General features: G+C 43.0%; 1 protein-coding gene across 1 annotated transcript in view; it reads left to right on the top strand.

Moving 5' to 3' along the window:
* The window catches only part of LOC129858507 (probable E3 ubiquitin-protein ligase MID2), a 276,015-nt gene that overhangs the window by 10,629 nt on the left and 242,325 nt on the right, over positions 1 to 23,061 (top strand). The gene's annotated exons all lie outside the window — the stretch shown is intronic.

Genomic DNA, 23,061 nt, shown 5'->3' with positions numbered 1-23,061 from the left:
AGTTCCTGACCTCACTAATGCTCTAGTGGCTGAATGGAAGCAAGCTGAGTTCCTGACCTCACTAATGCTCTAGTGGCTGAATGGAAGCAAGCTGAGTTCCTGACCTCACTAATGCTCTAGTGGCTGAATGGAAGCAAGCTGAGTTCCTGACCTCACTAATGCTCTATTGGCTGAATGGAAGCAAGCTGAGTTCCCGACCTCACTAATGCTCTAGTGGCTGAATGGAAGCAAGCTGAGTTCCTGACCTCACTAATGCTCTAGTGGCTGAATGGAAGCAAGCTGAGTTCCTGACCTCACTAATGCTCTAGTGGCTGAATGGAAGCAAGCTGAGTTCCTGACCTCACTAATGCTCTAGTGGCTGAATGGAAGCAAGCTGAGTTCCCGACATCACTAATGCTCTAGTGGCTGAATGGAAGCAAGCTGAGTTCCCGACCTCACTAATGCTCTAGTGGCTGACTAGAAGCAAGTCCCCCCGCAGTAATGTTCCAACATCTAGTGGAAAGCCTTCCCAGTGTAGTGGATGCTGTTTTAGCAGCAAAGGGGGGGACCAACTCCATATTAATGCCCATGATTTTGGAATGAGATGTTCGATGAGCAGGTGTCCACATACTTCAGGTCATGTAGTGTAATGCGATTGTCACGATTTAAATATGTATTGCGTTTCGATGATTCAAACATATCGATCACCATATATATATATATATATATATATATATTTTTTATTTATTTCACCTTTATTTAACCAGGTAGGCTAGTTGAGAACAAGTTCTAATTTGCAACTGCGACCTGGCCAAGATAAAGCATAGCAGTGTGAACAGACAACAACACAGAGTTACACATGGAGTAAATAATAAACAATAAATATGCTGCAGAGAGCCAGGAGAAAAATACTTCTGATCAGTTGTGGAAATAAAGTGCTGAAAAACATGTTGGCTCCCTAATTTAAAAAGAAGATGGAAGCAAACTATGAAGGGGAAAATACTGGAGTTTTGGTGCAGGTACAGCCAACTAGCGCAAAAAAATGAATGTTCATTATTGTCAAAACAATACGATATACCGTTTGATTATATATTCTGATATGTAACTGAATGGATTGTTTCCCACATCACTAGTTACAGTTTTCTAACTTGGTGTCTTGTTTGGGGAGACCAGTGTGTCCCCAGTGCTCACATGAGTAGGCTTTAAAGCTTCTCCTCAGTGTTTGATCATCCCCAGTTTATAGCTTCTTCTCATTTTGAGCAGCACTGGTACAAATCCAGTGTAAGGGGCTTGTTAAGAGTCAAATAACTACTTTGTCTGTCTCTCTCTGTCTCTCTATTCTATGCACCATATGTATATTCAACGGTTCTCTTGCCGCTGAATATTCAGAGGTGGAAACTTTCCGTGGGAATTAATGGGAATTAACAGGAATATATGCAAAAGAATAATAATACCATTTAAATGTAGATGTTTTTTTGCATTGGATATATTTACCATATATGGAGACAGAAACATAAACCTTTTAAATCCTTCCAATAAAAATAAAACAACTATTTAGTTACAAACTGAACTTCAATTAAATGAGTTGACTCTTCACATGGGATGATTTCACTGAACAACAAAAGAAAGGGAATATTGAATGATCCCCAATGATCCATCGCATCTCCCAAAAATATTTTCAACATGCATCTGTAAAATGATGGAAGAGTGTTACTACACATGTGATGGAAGAATGCACTGTGCATGCAGAGGGCTGCAATTCCATTGAATTGGGTATAGTTTAACCAAAATATACCACAAGACTTAGAATTGCCTTATGTGTATCCCACAAAAAAGGTTTGCTGTTATAAGCTAACTTTTTTAAAAATGAATTTAAGCAAAATTTCCAAAATTCCTGGGCTTAACCTCCCATGGAATATTCCAGAAATGTACTAGAAAGTTTCCCACCCTTTACAATCTGTATGTGACCAGGTGAAAAAAACTTTCCAAGCCAAACCATGTCATAACCGCTACACACAGCCTACATCATTGTCTCCATATTAGCTAAAGTAACGTCCTAGTCAACATAGCTAATAGAACTAATGCGTTAGTAAACCTGCTGCAAGCATGCAGTAACATTATAGTGTTTAGTCAGTAAGCAGTTACACCTGTGGTCCCAGGTGGCAATACATTAATAAAACCAAAAGCTTACCTTGACTTGGAAGAGTTCCAGTGTTGTGTTGGATAGTCATAGCCAGCTAGCTAACATAGCATCCCTCTGTTTGAGCCAGGTGTTTGAGTAACTAAATTAGCGGTAGCTTATGCTTTCAGTGCTAGATTCATTCATTCTCATTTCATGCTGCAAGAGCTCTGATAAGGTTGGAGGATGTCCTCCGAAAGTTGTCATAATTACTGGTTAAAGTCTATGGAAAGGGGTGAGAACCAAGAGCCTCCTGGATTTTGTATTGAAGTCAATGTACCAAGAGGAGGACAGAAGCTAGCTGTCCTCCGGCTAACCATGGTGCTACCCGACAGAGTTGTTGAGGCTACTGTAGACCTGCATTGAAAAACAGTGTGTTTTAATCAATTATTTGGTGATGTGAAAATATTTTGTATAGTTTCATCTAAAAATTATAACTTTTTCAATGTTTTACCATTTAAAAAAAATGAAATTCACTGAGGAGGATGATCCTCCCCTTCCTCCTCTGAGGAGCCTCCACTGTGCTCAACAGATTTAATGGATAGTATGCCTGATATACAGTGCATTTGGAAAGTATTCAGACCCCTTCCCTTTCTCCACATTTTGTTACGTTACAGCCTTATTCTAAAATTGATGAAAACATAATCATATTTTATCCATCTACACACAATAGCCCATAATGACATCACAATACCCCATAATGACAAAGCAAAAACAGTTTTGTATACATTTTTGCAAATATTTATTTTTTGCAAAAAAAAAAAAAAAAAAAAAACAGAAATACCTCATTTACATAAGTATTCAGACCCTTTACTATGAGACTCAAAATTGAGCTCAGGTGTATCAGGTTTCCATTGGTCATCCTTGAGATGTTTCTACTTGATTGGAGTCCAACTGTGGTAAATTTAATTGATTGGATGTGATTTGTAAAGGCACACACCTGTCTATATAAGGTCCCACAGTTGACAGTGTATGTCAGAGCAAAAACTGAGGTCGATGAAATTGTCCGTAGAGCTCCGAGACAGGATTGTGTCGAGGCGCAGATCTGGGGAAGGGTACCAAAACATTTCTGGAGGCTTGAAGGTCCCCAAGAACTCAGTGACCTCCATCATTCTTAAATGGAAGACGTTTGGAACAACCAACAGGCCAAACTGAGCAATCGGGGGAGAAGGGATTTGGTCAGGGAGGGGATGGTCGCTCAGACAGAGCTCCAGAGTTCCTCTGTGGAGATGGGAGAACCTTCCAGAAGGATAACCATCTCTGCAGGACTCCACCAATCAGGCCTTTATGGTAGAGTGGCCAGATGGAAGCCACTCCTCAGTAAAAGGCACATGACAGCCTGCTTGGAGTTTTCCAAAAGGCACCTGAAGGACTCTCAGGAAAAAGATTATCTTCTCTGATGAAACCAAGATTGAACTCTTTGGCCTGAATGCCAAACGTTTTCGTCGTAGGAAACTTGGCACCACCCCTACGGTTAAGCAAGGTTGTGGGAGCCTCATGCTGTGAGGATGTTTTTCAGTGGCAGGGACTGGCAGACTAGTCAGTATCGAGGGAAAGATGAACAGAGCAAAGGACAGAGAGATCTTTGATGAAAACCTACTCCAGAGCACTCAGGACCTCAGACTGGGTCTGGTTCTCGTTCCAACAGGACAATGACCCTAAGCACACAACTCAAACAACAATGCTATAGCTAGCAATGCTTCGGGACAAGTCTCTGAATGTCCTTGAGTGGCCCAGCCAGAACCTGGACTTGAACCCGATTGAACATCTCTGGAGACCTGAAAATAGCTGTGCAGCGACGCTCCCCGTCTAACCTGACAGAGCTTGAGAGGATCTGCAGAGAAGAATGGGAGAAACTCACAATATACAGGTGTGTCAAGCTTGTAGCGTCATACCCAAGAAGACTTGAGGCTGTAATCGCTGCCAAAGGTGTTTCAACAAAGTACTGAGTAAAGGGTCTGAATACTTATGGAAATATGATATTTCAGTTTATTTTTTTATAAATTTGCAAACATTTCTGAAAACCTGTTTTTGCTTTGTTATTATGGGGTATTGTGTTTAGATTGATGAGGGGAAAAAAACTATTTAATACATTTTAGAATAAGGCTGTAACACATCAAAATGTGGAAAAAGTCAAGGAGTCTGAATATTGTAGATGTTCTACAGCTACAGGGCCTTCAGAAAGTATTCACACCCTTTGACTTATTACACAGTTTGTTGTGTTACAACATGAATTCTAAATTGTTTAAATCGATTTTTGACAAAGTAAAAACATGTTTTTCTAAAGGTTTGCAAATGTATTGAAAATGTTAATGCACAAATATGTAATTTACATAAGTATTCACAGCCCTGAGCCAATATGTAATTTACATAAGTATTCACAGCCCTGAGCCAATATGTTAGAATCACCTTTGGCAGCGACCTATGAGTCTTTCTGGGTAATTATCTAAGAGCTTTGCACACCTGGATTGTACAATATTTGTACATTTATTATTATTTTAAAAATTCAAAATTCTTCCATCTCTGTCAAGTTGTTGTCAGGTTGTTGATCATTGCTAGACAGCCATTTTCAAGTCTTGCCATTGATTTTCAAGCTGATTTAGGTGAAACTGTAACTAGGCACTCAGGAACATTCAACGTTGTCTTGGTAATCAACTCCAGTTTATTTTTGTGACCGACCGGCTCGATTCGGTCTTATGTTAGGTTAGATTACTCGTTGGTTATTACTGCATTGTCGGAACTAGAAGCACAAGCATTTCGCTACACTCGCATTAACATCTGCTAACCATGTGTATGTGACAAATAAAATGTGATTTGATTTATGTAGCAACATTTAAAAAATGTTTTTATTTTTACATTGGATAAAAGACTCAGAGCTAGAAAGTGGTATATCATACACTACAATGGGGAACAATGGGAAAGTAATTCAACTTTGAAAGTTGATGTTTTGATTGTTTTGGTACACCTACTGGAGAGCTCTTCTTTGTTTACATCCAATCAGCATTGAACATTGACTGATCCATTCAGCATTGTTCACACCCTCTAAAGCCTTAGCCCCACCCATCTCTTTTAAGGATTCACATGTGAAGCCATGTACTAAACAACCAAAGATTTCAAGACTAAAGGCTGGTTTATACTACCGGTGTATTCATACATTTAATCTGGATTGCCAAAGTGTGCTCAGAGTATGCACACTGGACGTGTGTTCAGAGTATGCACACTGGACGTGTGTTCAGTGTGCTCAGAGTATGCACACTGGACGTGTGTTCAGAGTATGCACACTGGACGTGTGTTCAGTGTGCTCAGAGTATGCACACTGGACGTGTGTTCAGAGTATGCACACTGGACGTGTGTTCAGTGTGCTCAGAGTATGCACACTGGACGTGTGTTCAGTGTGTTCAGAGTATGCACACTGGACGTGTGTTCAGAGTATGCACACTGGACGTGTGTTCAGTGTGTTCAGAGTATGCACACTGGACGTGTGTTCAGAGTATGCACACTGGACGTGTGTTCAGTGTGTTCAGAGTATGCACACTGGACGTGTGTTCAGAGTATGCACACTAGACGTGTGTTCAGTGTGTTCAGAGTATGCACACTAGACGTGTGTTCAGAGTATGCACACTAGACGTGTGTTCAGTGTGTTCAGAGTATGCACATTGGACGTGTGTTCAGTGTGTTCAGAGTATGCACACTGGACGTGTGTTCAGAGTATGCACACTAGACGTGTGTTCAGTGTGTTCAGAGTATGCACACTAGACGTGTGTTCAGAGTATGCACACTGGACGTGTGTTCAGTGTGCTCAGAGTATGCACACTAGACGTGTGTTCAGAGTATGCACACTGGACGTGTGTTCAGTGTGCTCAGAGTATGCACATTGGACGTGTGTTCAGTGTGTTCAGAGTATGCACACTGGACGTGTGTTCAGTGTGCTCAGAGTATGCACATTGGACGTGTGTTCAGTGTGCTCAGAGTATGCACATTGGACGTGTGTTCAGTGTGTTCAGAGTATGCACACTGGACGTGTGTTCAGTGTGCTCAGAGTATGCACATTGGACGTGTGTTCAGTGTGTTCAGAGTATGCACATTGGACGTGTGTTCAGTGTGTTCAGAGTATGCACACTGGACGTGTGTTCAGTGTGTTCAGAGTATGCACACTAGACGTGTGTTCAGAGTATGCACACTAGACGTGTGTTCAGTGTGTTCAGAGTATGCACATTGGACGTGTGTTCAGTGTGTTCAGAGTATGCACATTGGACGTGTGTTCAGAGTATGCACACTGGACGTGTGTTCAGAGTATGCACACTGGACGTGTGTTCAGAGTATGCACACTAGACGTGTGTTCAGTGTGTTCAGAGTATGCACACTAGACGTGTGTTCAGAGTATGCACACTGGACGTGTGTTCAGTGTGCTCAGAGTATGCACACTAGACGTGTGTTCAGAGTATGCACACTGGACGTGTGTTCAGTGTGCTCAGAGTATGCACATTGGACGTGTGTTCAGTGTGTTCAGAGTATGCACACTGGACGTGTGTTCAGTGTGCTCAGAGTATGCACATTGGACGTGTGTTCAGTGTGTTCAGAGTATGCACATTGGACGTGTGTTCAGTGTGTTCAGAGTATGCACACTGGACGTGTGTTCAGTGTGTTCAGAGTATGCACACTAGACGTGTGTTCAGAGTATGCACACTAGACGTGTGTTCAGTGTGTTCAGAGTATGCACATTGGACGTGTGTTCAGTGTGTTCAGAGTATGCACACTGGACGTGTGTTCAGAGTATGCACATTGGACGTGTGTTCAGTGTGTTCAGAGTATGCACACTGGACGTGTGTTCAGAGTATGCACACTGGACGTGTGTTCAGAGTATGCACACTGGACGTGTGTTCAGAGTATGCACACTGGACGTGTGTTCAGAGTATGCACACTGGACGTGCTCAGAGCGCACACTGGACGACCTGGTTTAGAAGTAGGGTTGATCCGAGCGCTCTGGCCCAAACAACAGCATTCAAGCACCCAAGATAACTAGCTAACGTTGGCTAACTTGCTAGCTACATCCAGACACAAATGAGAGAACAGCTCACTGACCATTTTACTCGCCCTAGCAGAGCTGGGTAGGCTGTTTTCATATGGATTTTTTTAGGGCTGATGCCGATACCGATTGTTGTGGGTCAAGGAAGCCGATGGTCGATATTTTAGGCCGATATTCAATATCATTAAATGTGAATATTCAGTGCACCATAGAATTGGTGCCTTTTCCCTATGTTGCTATGTGCATAATAACTAAGTTAACCATCATATTGGGATCGAGAACAATGCAGCGGAGGCAGGAGCAGCAGAGACGAGGAAACAGCCCTGGCCTTAATCCCTATTCGGACGGGATTAGTTTTACTGGGGAAGGTCGGGTAATGTAATTATGTGCACAAGCACAAAACCCCACATCTGTCTGTAATTTAAGTCCTGCCGAATCTGCCATGGCAGTAATTTGTACATGGCAGGAGAGTAACAATTCCAGACAGAATAACCTATTGTTTTTTGGCGAACTCCAAGGTCCTCTGATAATACTAGTCCCGTGCTAATCGACATGCCTGTTTTTTAAAAAGAGAAATGTCTGAGTTTGACAGGTGTTGCTCGCGATTTGAGAAAGAAAAAAAATGACTGATTCTTCTATAAATTGAATAAAGTGGTGCGCATAGCCTCTATATGAAGGTCCTACATGTGTGAACTTTCACAGGGAATGCTTTTGTGTGTATTCATTTAATATTGCCAAATGCATCAGTAAAAAAAATATTGTGCCTATTTAATGTAGCCCACGCTGTTGATAGATTGCAAAGCTTCATATAACTGACCTAAACTTTTGGAAATTATAAATAAATTTTCGCATCCATAGCCTTAAAACGCATCTCAAGTGAAAGGGCACTCAGACATTTCTCTCAAAAAACAGGGATGTTGATTCGCACAGGACTAGTATTATCAGAGGACCTTGGAGTTTGCCAAAAAAACTAATTACTGCCATGGCAGATTCGGCAGCTCACATCTGAAGGCTGGAGGGGGGCATTTAGGACGTACTGCGGATCGCTAAAACATCCTAGTGATTATGATCACACTTCCTCAATTCAAATATTATAGCGACACTATACCAAAGATGGTTTGGTATGGTTTAGAAACTTGTGAACCAAGCTTGAGTTGTCAGTGTAGCCTTGTTATCGTCTAGACTTGTTGAAATATCTTCACGCCTCGGAAAAAAACCCTCCAGGCTTCGGTCACAACTGTCAATTTATTGGGGGAAAAAAAGAAAGAATTACACGGGGCCGTTTTGGAAAAAAACGAATCCCATCTGAATCGTCCTCTGGAATAATGGACATTCTGGGGTAATAATTACATAACCAATGTTCTCTAGTAATACAGGTCCCGTGTGAATAGGGCTTAGCCTAATTATCTAAGAAAATTGAGGAGAGGAGCAAACCCAACTTAATTAGGTCTATAATCAATAGCCAAACTGTTAAATGTGCCTGGCTTTATACAGCATCCATATACAGTGGATTCAGAAAGTATTCAGACCCCTTCCCTTGTTCCACATTCTGTTACGTTACAGCCTTATTCTATAATTAATTAGATTCCTTTTATTCCAATCTACACACAATACTCCATAATGACAAATCGAAAATAGGTTTTTAGACATTTTTGCAAAACAAAACAGAAATCACATTTACGTAAGTATTCAGACCTTGTGTTATTGTTAGTTCATTTAACAAATGGGTGGGTTCAGCTAACAAATGGGTGGGTTGTAAATCTGATCCTTTTGCTACGATTGGATAGAGCGAGGCTCCCTTTGCTACGATTGGATAGAGCGAGGCTCCCTTTGCTACGATTGGATATAGCGAGGCTCCCTTTGCTACGATTGGATAGAGCGAGGCTCCCTTTTGCTACGATTGGATAGAGCGAAGCTCCCTTTGCTACGATAGGATAGAGCGAGGCTTCCTTTGCTACGATTGGATAGAGCGAGGCTCCCTTTGCTACGATTGGATAGAGCGAGGCTCCCTTTGCTACGATTGGATAGAGCGAGGCTCCCTTTGCTACGATTGGATAGAGCGAGGCTCCCTTTGCTACGATTGGATAGAGCGAGGCTCCCTTTGCTACGATTGGATAGAGCGAGGCTCCTTTTGCTACAATTGGATAGAGCGAGGCTCCCTTTGCTACGATTGGATAGAGCGAGGCTCCCTTTGCTACGATTGGATAGAGCGAGGCTCCTTTTGCTACAATTGGATAGAGCGAGGCTCCCTTTGCTACGATTGGATAGAGCGAGGCTCCCTTTGCTACGATTGGATAGAGCGAGGCTCCCTTTCACATCTCCTCAAATCTCTCTCCATCGCTCATATCGCTTGCTACTGTTTTCCGCTACTATGACAACTAGCTCAATGGCGACGTCATTTGCTACCAAGCCATAAATGTGCATAATATCTGAACAAGAAGAGCGAGGGTGGCTAAACAGAGTAAACAATGACGCACGTTGTGTCAGAATGACTCGAATCTGCCCGTAGTGTTAGAAGTGAGAACACACACATACTGATCTACAGCTGTATTGGTTCTTAAACCTGCAGGAAGCAGTTAAACCTATTGCCAACCTTTTAATTTAAAACTGCTTTTTTTTTTTTTTTTACACCCATCTACCAATGGGCGCCCCATCTTTGCGAGGCATTAGGCATACCTCGTCTTTGTGGTTCAATCTGTGTTTGAAATTCACTGCTCGACTGAGGAACCTTACAGATAATTGTATGTGTCGGGTACAGAGATAAGGTAGTCATTCAAAAGTCATGTTCAATACTATTATTGCACTCAGAGTGAGTCCATGCAACTTATTATGGGACTTGTTAAGCACTGTCTCGACTTCTGCCGAAGTCGGTTCCTCTCCTTGTACGGGCGGTGTTCGGCGGTCGACGTCACCGGTCTTCGAGCCATCGCCGATCCATTTTTCATGTTCCATTTGTTTTGTCTTGTTTTCACACACACCTGGTTTCAATTCCCTAATTACATGTTGTATATTTTCCCTATGTTTTCCCCCATGTCCTTGTCGGGAATTGTTTATTTGTAAGTACTCGTGCTATGTGTTACTGGTGTGCTACGGGTTTTGTACCCATGTGTTTGTTGTTTTGTATGCCGTTAGTTTTATATATTAAACTGCTCCGGCTATTCACCAAGTTCTGCTCTCCTGCGTTTGACTTCCCTGCCACCAGTTACGCACCCCTTACAGGCGTTTCCCTTACAGGCGTTTCCCTTACAGGCGTTTCCCTTACAGCCGTTTCCCTTACAGCCGTTTCCCTTACAGCCGTTTCCCTTACAGCCGTTTCCCTTACAAGCACATTTTTACTCCTGAACTTATTTAGGTTTTCCATAACAAAGGGGTTGAATACTTATTGACTCAAGACATTTCAGCTTTTCATTTTTAATTCATTTGTAAAACTGTCAACAACAAAAAATTATACTTTGTCATTATGGAGTAAAGTAGGCCAGTGACACACAATCTCAATTGAATCCATTTTAAATTTAGGCTGTAACACAAAATGTGGGAAAAGTACAGGGGTGTGAATACTTTCAGAAGGCACTCTAGACCTATCGGATGTTTTGTATTACACAATGGGCGTGTCCCAAATGGCATCCTTTTCCCCTATAATATAGGCCCTGGTCAGCAATAGTTTACTATGTAGGGAATAGGATACTATTTGGTATCACACAGCATCTCAGTAGGAAAGGTTATGCCAGGAGTACATTAAGGTCTCACTGTTACAAAGCAAGTGAAACGTCTTTGCTTGAATTCATTAGCCGATATAAAAACATGAGTATGTATGACTCGTACGTGTAGTTCATCTCTTTCCAACCTGCCCCAGTCTTCACCCCTACACCTGCTGTTAGACATGGATGGGCTGTAATACCACGAGTTAGAGGAGATTAATGAGGGATACTGATGGTACACACACACACACACACACACAGACACACACACAGACACACACACACACAGACACACACACGCGCGCGCGCGCACACACACACACACACAGCTCAACTGTAATACACACACGCACACACACACACACAGGCCCACACACACACACACAGGCACACACACACACACAGACACACATGCTTAAACACGCTTAAACACACACACACACACACACACACACACACACACACACACACAGACACCCACATGGGCAGTGGACCACAGCACTATTCTACTCATTCTGTGCAGCAGTTCCTCCTCTCCTCTCTGCTCTTTTACAGACAAATAAAGCCTATCATTGTTACTGCTTAGTGCTGCTTGTGTCGCTTAGTCAGGTTTCCTGTCCAAAGGAATTCAACTATCTGCAGACATGGTAACAAAAGCAAGCTCATACCAAACCTCTGAAGAATTCATGGAAGGGATCCCGATAAAGATAGCCAGCCCAGCTGTGTTCTACGGCTATGCCATCTCAGACAAAGTTCCTTTCTTTCAGCCACTCACCATTGTCTATTTGTGGGAAACAAAAGTCATGGTGTAGATATGACCAGCTGAGTGTTGTTATCCAGTTCACATTTACACAGAATTCTGACAGAATTGGTGACGATAACTTGACATGGTAGCTGATCCTGTACGTAATGAGTTAACAGGGATTTATAGATAACTTGACATGGTAGCTGATCCTGTACGTAATGAGTTAACAGGGATTTATAGATAACTTGACATGGTAGCTGATCCTGTACGTAATGAGTTAACAGGGATTTATAGATAACTTGACATGGTAGCTGATCCTGTACGTAATGAGTTACAGGGGATTTATAGATAACTTGACATGGTAGCTGATCCTGTATGTAATGAGTTACAGGGGATTTATAGATAACTTGACAATGTAGCTGATCCTGTACGTAATGAGTTACAGGGGATTTATAGATAACTTGACAATATAGCTGACCCTGTATGTAATGAGTTACAGGGGATTTATAGATAACTTGACATGGTAGCTGATCCTGTACGTAATGAGTTACAGGGGATTTATAGATAACTTGACAATATAGCTGACCCTGTATGTAATGAGTTACAGGGGATTTATAGATAACTTGACATGGTAGCTGATCCTGTACGTAATGAGTTACAGGGGATTTATAGATAACTTGACATGGTAGCTGATCCTGTACGTAATGAGTTACAGGGGATTTATAGATAACTTGACAATATAGCTGACCCTGTATGTAATGAGTTACAGGGGATTTATAGATAACTTGACATGGTAGCTGATCCTGTATGTAATGAGTTACAGGGGTTTTATAGATAACTTGACATGGTAGCTGATCCTGTATGTAATGAGTTACAGGGGATTTATAGATAACTTGACATGGTAGCTGATCCTGTATGTAATGAGTTACAGGGGATTTATAGATAACTTGACATGGTAGCTGATCCTGTATGTAATGAGTTACAGGGGATTTATAGATAACTTGACATGGTAGCTGATCCTGTACGTAATGAGTTACAGGGGATTTATAGATAACTTGACATGGTAGCTGATCCTGTACGTAATGAGTTACAGGGGTTTATAGATAACTTGACAATATAGCTGACCCTGTATGTAATGAGTTACAGGGGATTTATAGATAACTTGACATGGTAGCTGATCCTGTACGTAATGAGTTACAGGGATTTATAGATAACTTGACATGGTAGCTGATCCTGTACGTAATGAGTTACAGGGGATTTATAGATAACTTGACATGGTAGCTGATCCTGTATGTAATGAGTTACAGGGATTTATAAATAACTTGACATGGTAGCTGATCCTGTACGTAATGAGTTACAGGTGATTTATAGATAACTTGACAATATAGCTGATCCTGTACGTAATGAGTTGCAGGGGATTTATAGATAACTTGACAATATAGCTGATCCTGTACGTAATGAGTTGCAGGGGATTTATCTCACAAAGGTGCAAGATTAATCTTTGTATGAAGGAATGTTTCATATCGCCATAGTAACAGTTATTACAAATTCCTTTTCAGTTCCATCTTGTACTCTGAGATTCATATATTTTTTTTACTCCACGTGACTGACGTTCAACGGGGTGGCTTCAGGTAACCTTTATTTGACTTTGATATGAAGGAGAAAGTGTTTATGAAGTAACTGAGTCATTGGTCCTGTCATTTAGGGCTGGGAATTGCCAGGGACCTCACGATACAATATTATCACAATAAGGTCATGGAAATAAAAGGGGGTGATAGCATGTTGGCTCACCATTTAAAAAGAAGATGGAGAACATGCTCTAGGATGAAAAATAACAGAGTTTTGGCGCCGCTTACAGCTGTCAATCGCTAGCTAACGCTAACTAGCAATTATCATTTAAAAAATTACAAATTGATACTTGGAGTCAAAGTATAGATATTTATATATTTTTATTTCACCTTTAATTAACCAGGTAGGCCAGTTGAGAACAAGTTCTCATTTACAACGGCGACCTGGCCAAGATAAAGCAAAGCAGTGCGACACAAACAACAAAACAGAGTTACACATGGAATAAACAAACATACAGTCAATAGCACAATAGGGGGAAAAAAGTCTATATACAGTGTGTGCAAATGAGGTAAGATAAGGGAGGTAAAGCAATAAATAGGCCATAGTTGTCAGGTTTTGGCCAGGACTGTTCTGGTTTTGGTCACTAGATGTCCCCATTTCACCTTTTTTGAACCTTTTATTTTTTCCTTGCTCTAATTATTGTTTGCACCTGTATGTCGTTCCCTTGTTAGTATTTAAACCCTGTGTGTTCCTCAGTTCTTTGCTCAGTGTTTGTATGTTAGCACCCAGCCCCAGCCTTGTTGTGAACATATAGTTTCTCTTTTTGGATTTTCCAGAGGTTCTCTGGTTTTGTTCTTGTGTTTTTTGGATTAGTCTTTTGATGTTTGTTTTTTCCCTTGCTGTTCTTACCACTTTGTGGATTTTCTTTGTATTTTGGAAGATATCCATTTTTTGCCCTTTGGCTTTATTTTGGACATTGTGGATATATATTCTTTACCTGAAGATCTTGTTCTTTTATTAAACCACCATCTTTAGTACTGCTGTGTCTGCCTCATCTTCTGGGTTCTGCTGATTATTAGTGACTGTTTCTCGCACCGGATCCTGACAATAGTGGTGAAATAATTACAATTTAGCAATTAAACACTGGAGTGATAGATGTGCAGAAGATGAATGTGCAAGTAGAGATACTGGGGTGCAAAGGTGCAAAATAAATAACAGTATGGGGATGAGGTAGTTGGATGGGCTATTTACAGATACAGTGATCTGTGAGCTGCTCTGACAGCTGCTACTTAAAGTTAGTGAGGGAGATATAAGGCTCCAGCTTCAGTGTTTTTTTCCATTCGTTCCAGTCATTGGCAGCAGAGAACTGGAAGGAAAGGCGGCCAAAGGAAGAATTGGCTTTGGGGGTGTCCAGTGAAATATACCTGCTGGTGTGCGTGCTACGGGTGGGTGCTGCTATGGTGACCAGTGAGCTGAGATAAGGTGGGGCTTTACCTAGCAAAGACTTATAGATGACCTGGAGCCAGTGGGTTTGGCGACAATTATGAAGCAAGGGCCAACCAACGAGAGCATACAGGTCACAGTGGTGGGTAGTATATGGGGCTTTGGTGACAAAACGGATGGCACTGTGATAGACTGCATCCAGTTTGCTGAGTAGAGTTTTGGAGGCTATTTTGTAAATTACATCGCCGAAGTCAAGGATCGGTAGGATAGTCATTTTTACGAGGGTATGTTTGGCAGAATGAGTGAGGGATGCTTTGTTTTGCGAAATAGGAAGCCGATTCTAGATTTAATTTTGGATTGGAGATGCTTAATGTGAGTCTGGAAGGAGAGTTTACAGTCTAACCAGACACCTAGGTATTTGTAGATGTCCACATATTCTATGTCAAAACCGTCCAGCGTAGTGATGCTGGATGGGCGGGCAGGTGCTGGTAGCGATCGGTTGGAGAGTTGTATGGCATTGAAGCTCGTCTGGAGGTTAGTTAACACAGTGTCCAAAGAAGGGCCAGAGTATACAGAATGGTATCGTCTGCGTAGAGGTGGATCAGAGAATCACCAGCTGCAACAGCGACATCATTGATATACTGAGAAAAGAGTCGGCCCGAGAATTGAACCCTGTGGCACCCCCATAGAGACTGCCAGAGGTCCAGACAACAGGCCCTCCCATTTGAAACACTGAACTCTGTCTGAGAAGTAGTTGGTGAACCAGGCGATGCAGTCATTTGAGAAGGCTGTTGAATCTGCCGATAAGAATGTGGTGATTGACAGAGTCGAAAGCCTTGGCCAGGTCTATGAATACAGCTGCACACTATTGTCTCTTATCGATAGAGGTTACGATATCGTTTAGGACCTTGAGCGTGGCTGAGGTGCACCCATGACCAGCTCGGAAACCAGATTGCATAGTGGAGAATGTACGGTGGGATTCGAAATTGTCGGTGATCTGTTTGTTAACTTGGCTTTTGAAGACCTTAGAAAGGCAGGGTAAGGCCTCCCGGGTGGCGCAGTGGTCTAGGGCATTGCATCGCAGCGCTAGCTGCGCCACCAGAGTCTCTGGGTTCGCGCCCAGGCTCTGTCGCAGCCGGCCGTGACCGGGAGGTCCGTGGGGCGACGCACAATTGGCCTAGTGTCGTCTGGGTTAGGGAGGGTTTGGCCGGTAGGGATATCCTTGTCTCATCCTGCTCCAGCGACTCCTGTGACGGGCCGCGCGCAGTGCGCGCTAACCGAGGGGGCCAGGTGCACGGTGTTTCCTCCGACACATTGGTGCGGCTGGCTTCCGGGTTGGAGGCGCGCTGTGTTAAGAAGCAGTGCGGCTTGGTTGGGTTGTGCTTCGGAGGACGCATGGCTTTCGACCTTCGTCTCTCCTGAGCCCGTACGGGAGTTGTAGCGATGAGACAAGATAGTAATTACTAGCGATTGGATACCACGAAAATTGGGGAGAAAAGGGAGTAAAATGTATTAAAAAAAGAAGAAAAAAAAGAAAGGCAGGGTAGTATAGATATAGGTCTGTAGCAGTTTGGGTCTAGAGTGTCTCCCCCTTTGAAGAGGGGGATGACCGCGGCAGCTTTCCAATCTTTGGGGATCTCAGACGATACGAAAGAGAGGTTGAACAGGCTAGTAATAGGGGTTGCAACAATTTCGGCTGATAATTTTAGAAAGAGAGGGTCCAGATTGTCTAGCCCTGCTGGTTTGTAGGGGTCCAGATTTTGCAGCTCTTTCAGAACATCAGACATCTGGATTTGGGTGAAGGAGAAATGGGGAGGCTTGGGCAAGTTGCTGTGGGGGGTACAGAGCTGTTGACCGGGGTAGGGGTGGCCAGGTGGAAAGCATGGCCAGCGGTAGAAAAATGCTTATTGAAATTCTCAATTATCGGGGATTTATCGGTGGTGACAGTGTTTCCTAGCCTCAGTGCAGTGGGCAGCTGGGAGGAGATGCTCTTATTCTCCTTGGACTTTACAGTGTCCCAGAACTTTTTGGAGTTTGTGCTGCAGGATGCAAATTTCTGTTTGAAAAAGCTAGCCTTTGCTTTCCTAACTGCCTGTGTATATTGGTTCCTAACTTCCCTGAAAAGTTACATATCGTGGGGGCTATTCGATGCTAATGAGGTATGCCACAGGATGTTTTTGTGCTGGTCAAGGGCAGTCAGGTCTGGAGTGAACCACGGGCTATATCTGTTCCTGGTTCATTTTTTTTGAAGGGGGCATGCTTATTTAAGATTGTGAGGAAAGCACTTTTAAAGAATAACCAGGGATCTTCTACTGACGGAATGAGGTCAATATCCTTCCAGGATACCCGGGCCAGGTCGATTAGAAAGGCCTGCTCGCTGAAGTGTTTTAGGGAGCGTTTGACAGTGATGAGGGGTGGTTGTTTGACCGCAGATCCATTACGGACGCAGGCAATGAGGCAGTGATCACTGAGATCCTGGTTGAAGACAGCAGAGGTGTGTCGTTTATATTATCGTCCAAAATAATATTGTGATATGTACATGTTTCGTTTTTTTCATCCATCACTAATATCAAGGTATTCAGTGATAGGCTGTTCATCCATCACTAATATCAAGGTATTCAGTGATAGGCTGTTCAACCATCACTAATATCAAGGTATTCAGTGATAGGCTGTTCAACCATCACTAATATCAAGGTATTCAGTGATAGGCTGTTCATTCATCACTAATATCAAGGTATTCAGTGATAGGCTGTTCATCTATCACTAATATCAAGGTATTCAGTGATAGGCTGTTCAACCATCACTATAATCAAGGTATTCAGTGATAGGCTGTTCAACCATCACTAATATCAAGGTATTCAGTGATAGGCTGTTCATCTATCACTAATATCAAGGTATTCAGTGATAGGCTGTTCATTCATCACTAATATCAAGGTATTCAGTGATAGGCTGTTCATTCATCACTAATATCAAGGTATTCAGTGATAGGCTGTTCATCCATCACTAATATCAAGGTATTCAGTGATAGGCTGTTCATTCATCACTAATATCAAGGTATTCAGTGATAGGCTGTTCATTCATCACTAATATCAAGGTATTCAGTGATAGGCTGTTCAACTTTTCAGACAATAGGTTGTGAGAATATTACCTAATGACTGAATCTGATACAAAATTGCCAGAGGGACAGATTCCTAGAGTTTAACTCCTCTCTCTTGAGAGCTTTTGCTTCACTTGTCCCTCTGTGTGTGTGTGTGTGTGTGTGTGTGTGTGTGTGTGTGTGTGTGTGTGTGTGTGTGTGTGTGTGTGTGTGTGTGTGTGTGTGTGTGTGTGTGTGTGTGTGTGTGTGTGTGTGTGTGTGTGTGTGTGTGTGTGGTGTGTACATGTGCTGCACTTGTCCCTCTCAGCCCTGTATCTTCCACCCTGCCTTGTAATTAGACTCTGCCTGCCATGCATGTAAAGTGTGGCCCAATTAAGTTTGCTCTGTCTGCCCCATGTGAGCTCTACAGTACAGACATACAGACAGTACAGACAGACAGACAGACAGACAGACAGACAGACAGACAGACAGGGGGCTCAGCCCTCCATGTGAAGTCAACAGCTCTGCTTTCCCTTCAGGCTCGTGCTCCTACAACCAGCAGTTAAAAGATGCTCCATGCACGCACACACACACACAGAGAGACGCACACACACACAGAGAGAGACGCACACGGACACACACACGCGCGCACACGGACACACAGAGAGAGACGCACACACACACACAGAGAGACGCACACACACACAGAGAGAGACGCACACGGACACACACACAGAGAGACGCACACACACAGTGGCAGTAGAGCTCCGTGTGAGTTTTGTCTCTGAAATGGTGGCTGGTGGGGTAGCTGGGCGGGCTATAGCTAATCCAGTGTTTAACCTTTTACTGCAGTGGGCTAAATCAGAGTCACACAGAGTGTTTCTGGGTAGTCTTAAACAAATATACATTTTGAAACAAAAGTATTGAGGAAATGTAGTCAATGCTGAGTTTGCGTCCCACCATTACACTTTTTATACGTCACAGAAGACTGAAATATAACAAAAACCATTTGACATAAAACGCTGAAAATCCAGTGTTTCTATGTTAATTATTATGAACTGATGAAAAGAATATGAAAGACATTCCACCCATGAGACCCATAGGTAATTTGACTGCAGCAAATGGCTTGAAGACGACAAGGGATTAATCTGCAGAGGTTCCAGAAGCTGTGCAGCATACACACACGCACACACACATACACATACACACACACACACACTCCCCATCAGCAGGACATTGTTTAGGTAGAGAGGATAGAGGATCATTAGGAGGGGATTATTCCCCTCAGAAGACAGACAGCCACTGATGATGCTGCCTACTGCTGTCTGCCAGCTCACTGCTCTGCCTGCTTGCTTTACTGCCTGTTCCCTGCCTGCCTGCTTTCTTACTGCCTGCCTGCTTACTGCCTGCCTTGCTGCCTGCTTTTCTGCCTGACTGCATGGCAACAGATGTTGCAGCTGGCTGGCTTCCATAGAGCCAAACCTGTGCTGGCCAGCTTGTAATTCTCACATCTTTAATTTGGACTCTGTGACCTCCCTCTACTGAACTATGACATGTTCATGTGGAATCCCAGGAAAGACGTTGCTGTGATATCTCTACACCTATTTGTGGGCTTACATTTTATTTACATGTTCTTCTAAAAGCATAATTTTTTTCTTTTTTTTTATAGACTTCATGTCTTGTGATCGAGTGAGCTGGCGTGTTTACTGTAACTTTAACTTGACAGAGCGCACAGTAATGCTACACTATTGTATTCACTTTCTGACAGCCGATAAAGATGAAAGTCATGCTGTCAGTCAGCTGGAACGGGCAGGCTCCACAGGGTAGGGCTCAATACCATGTTATGTAACCCAGACAGAGGCACTGCAGCCTGGGAGAGATTAGACTGTGAGTAGGTGTGGACATGTGGGAGGGAGAGAGGAAGGGTAGGATGGCCCTCTCCTCTCTTGCTCTCCTCTCTCCTCCTCTCCTATCTTCTCTCCTATCCTCTTCCTCCTCTCCTATCCTACTCTTTCTATCCTCTCCTCCCTTCACCTCTCCTCCCTTCACCTCTCCTCCTCGCCATTCACCTCTCCTCTCCTCCCTGCACCTCTCCTCTCCTCCCTTCACCTCTCCTCCCCTCTCCTCTCCTCCCTTCACCTCTCCTCCCCGCCATTCACCTCTCCTCTCCTCCCTGCACCTCTCCTCTCCTCCCTTTTGCTCTCCTCCCCTCTCCTCTCCGATGTTACTACCTCCAGGGCTGGTGTATAATGGATGTTAGTTCCCCACGACCAATCTATTTGATTTCAGCTGCTATAGCAACATCCCCTATAACAACATCACCTATAGCAACAACACCTACAGCAACATCACCTATACCAACAACACCTACAGCAACATCACCTACAGCAACAAAGCAACAACACCTATAGCAACAATACCTATAGCAACAACACCTATAGCAACAACACCTATAGCAACAACACCTACAGCAACAACACCTATAGCAACAACACCTACAGCAACATCACCTACAGCAACATCACCAACAGCAACATCACCTACAGCAACATCACCTACAGCAACATCACCTACAGCAACAAAGCAACAACACCTACAGCAACAAAGCAACAACACCTATAGCAACAACACTTACAGCAACAACAGCTACAGCAACATCACCTACAGCAACATCACCTACAGCAACGAAGCAACAACACCTATAGCAACAACACCTATAGCAACAACACCTATAGCAACAACACCTATAGCAACAACACCTATAGCAACAACACTTACAGCAACAACACCTACAGCAACATCACCTACAGCAACAAAGCAACAACACCTATAGCAACAACACCTATAGCAACATCACCTACAGCAACAAAGCAACAACACCTAAAGCAACAACACCTATAGCAACATCACCTATAACAACATCACCTACAGCAACAAAGCAACAACACCTATAGCAACAACACCTATAGCAACAACACCTATAGCAACAACACCTACAGCAACAACACCTACAGCAACGTGTCTTCACTGATGCTGTGGAAAGGTGTGGTAGTGGATCTGTTTCTGTTGTTGGTTTCTACTTTAGCTCTTTGCTGTGGATAGAATGTGTTTTTAGCTCCTCCCCTCATCAGTATGTGCTTGATTGTGTTCTGTGAGACAGAATGTGTGTGTGTGTGTGTGTGTGTGTGTGTGTGTGTGTGTGTGTGTGTGTGTGTGTGTGTGTGTGTGTGTGTGTGTGTGTGTGTGTGTGTGTGTGTGTGTGTGTGTGTGTGTTAAAACAAACCGAATGTTTGATTTGTTCTATTTGTTGTTCAAGGCTTTGGAATGTGGGCCAGATAAACATGGCTCATCGATTGGTTGAACGTTACTTCAAATACTATCTCTGTCAAGTAAATCCCTTTCTACAGCAAGATGATATGACCTGATTATGTCTCGTTGTGAATATTGGATGACTTGTCAGTCTATTAGCACTAATTGATCTGTATCTATTGACGTCTCAGTTAGCTGTAATAGTCAGGGCGATGACTTGATGGATCGAATTAAAAGGAACATGTCCCCCCCCCTAAGCCTCCATATTCAACCTTACTACTACTGTGTGTATACAATGAAGACTTCCTGTGATGTACAGTATATTGTTAGTGAAAATATTACACTTACTGAGCCTTTTGATCTACATTATATATCAGTGACTTTATCCCTGTGTAATTAGCCAGTGTTTTACCTCAAAGTCACTAGGTGGAACTCATTAGGGACTTTATCCCTGTGTAATTAGCCAGTGTTTTACCTCAAAGTCACTAGGAGGAACTCATTAGGGACTTTATCCCTGTGTAATTAGCCAGTGTTTTACCTCAGAGTCACTAGGTGGAACTCATTAGGGACTTTATCCCTGTGTAATTAGCCAGTGTTTTACCTCAGAGTCACTAGGTGGAACTCATTAGGGACTTTATCCCTGTGTAATTAGCCAGTGTTTTACCTCAGAGTCACTAGGTGGAACTCATTAGGGACTTTATCCCTGTGTAATTAGCCAGTGTTTTACCTCAGAGTCACTAGGTGGAACTCATTAGGGACTTTATCCCTGTGTAATTAGCCAGTGGTTTACCTCAGAGTCACTAGGTGGCAGTATGGATTTATTACTGAATCAACACTGAAAGCTCTTCCTTGTTAGTACAACTTGGGCCCTTCGGACTCCTGAATGAAGTAACAAGCTCATCCAAAATGGCACTCTAATCCCTATATAGTGCACTACTTTTGACCAGCGCCTGTAGGAAATAGGGAACCATTTGAGGCGTAGTAATGATGCCTTCTCACTTTTTTTTTACTGGGTTTTATTTCTCTAAAAGTTGTGGACTTTTAAATTGATACAGGGGCACTTTCATGTGATACTTCAAGTGTAAGAAAGCAGTGCAGATGCAACGTTTGGTAACAGAATAACGGCACAAACGACACAAACTGTCGTTCTGCTCCTGAACCTTACATCTCCACTGTTCTTTAATTCATGTGTTTTTTTTATTGAATTTCTCAGAGGAAATTGTTACAACTTGTGCATAGAGTTGGAATGGTTTGTTTAACTTTGTAATCATTGTTTTGTTTTTGTTTTTTGTTTTTTTTGCGTACATTTTGAAGTGATTGTGTTGTGTCTATGCTGTAGCTACAGCCCAGTATATATCTCAATATATTTCAAATACGACAATGGAACCATTGGTAAAAAAAAACATTATATCCAATCAGACAATCAATTTCTGCCTATTCGTGATGGTTTTTCTATGCTGGACATGTGAGCACTTGATCTGTTTAAAGCAGATTGTTTTTCTCCAAATGCCCTGACTGGGAAACGTACGTTTTGCACGATAAAACTAATCTGCCTGCTCTCTGTTTGGGATTACCCGGCTGTATGTGCTGTCCACTGAATGGATGCACCCTTCTCTACTCTCTTCTACCCACTTCTATCCTCCTCTACCTTTCTCTCCTCTCCTCTACCCTCCTCTCCTCTCTTCTAGCCTCCTCTCCTCTCCTCTACCCTCCTCTCCTCTCCTTTACCCTCCTCTCCTCTCTTCTAGCCTCCTCTCCTCTAGCCTCCTCTCCTCTACCCTCCTCTCCTCTCCTCAACCTCTACCCTCCTCTACTCTCTTCTACCCTCCTCAACTCTCCTCTACCCTCCTCTCCTCTCTTCTACCCTCCTCTCCTCTCCTCTACCCTCCTCTCCTCTCCTCTACCCTCCTCTCCTCTACCCTCCTCTCCTCTACCCTCCTCTCCTCTACACTCCTCAATTCTCCGCTCCTCTACCCTCTTATCCTCTCCTCTACCCTCCTCAACTCTCTTCTACCCTCCTCTCCTCTCCTCTACCCT

Source organism: Salvelinus fontinalis, chromosome 6 (assembly GCF_029448725.1).
Source record: "Salvelinus fontinalis isolate EN_2023a chromosome 6, ASM2944872v1, whole genome shotgun sequence".
Taxonomy (NCBI): Eukaryota; Metazoa; Chordata; class Actinopteri; order Salmoniformes; family Salmonidae; genus Salvelinus; species Salvelinus fontinalis.
Note: the sequence above shows the minus strand (reverse complement) of the source record. Positions and strands in the feature narration are given on the sequence as shown.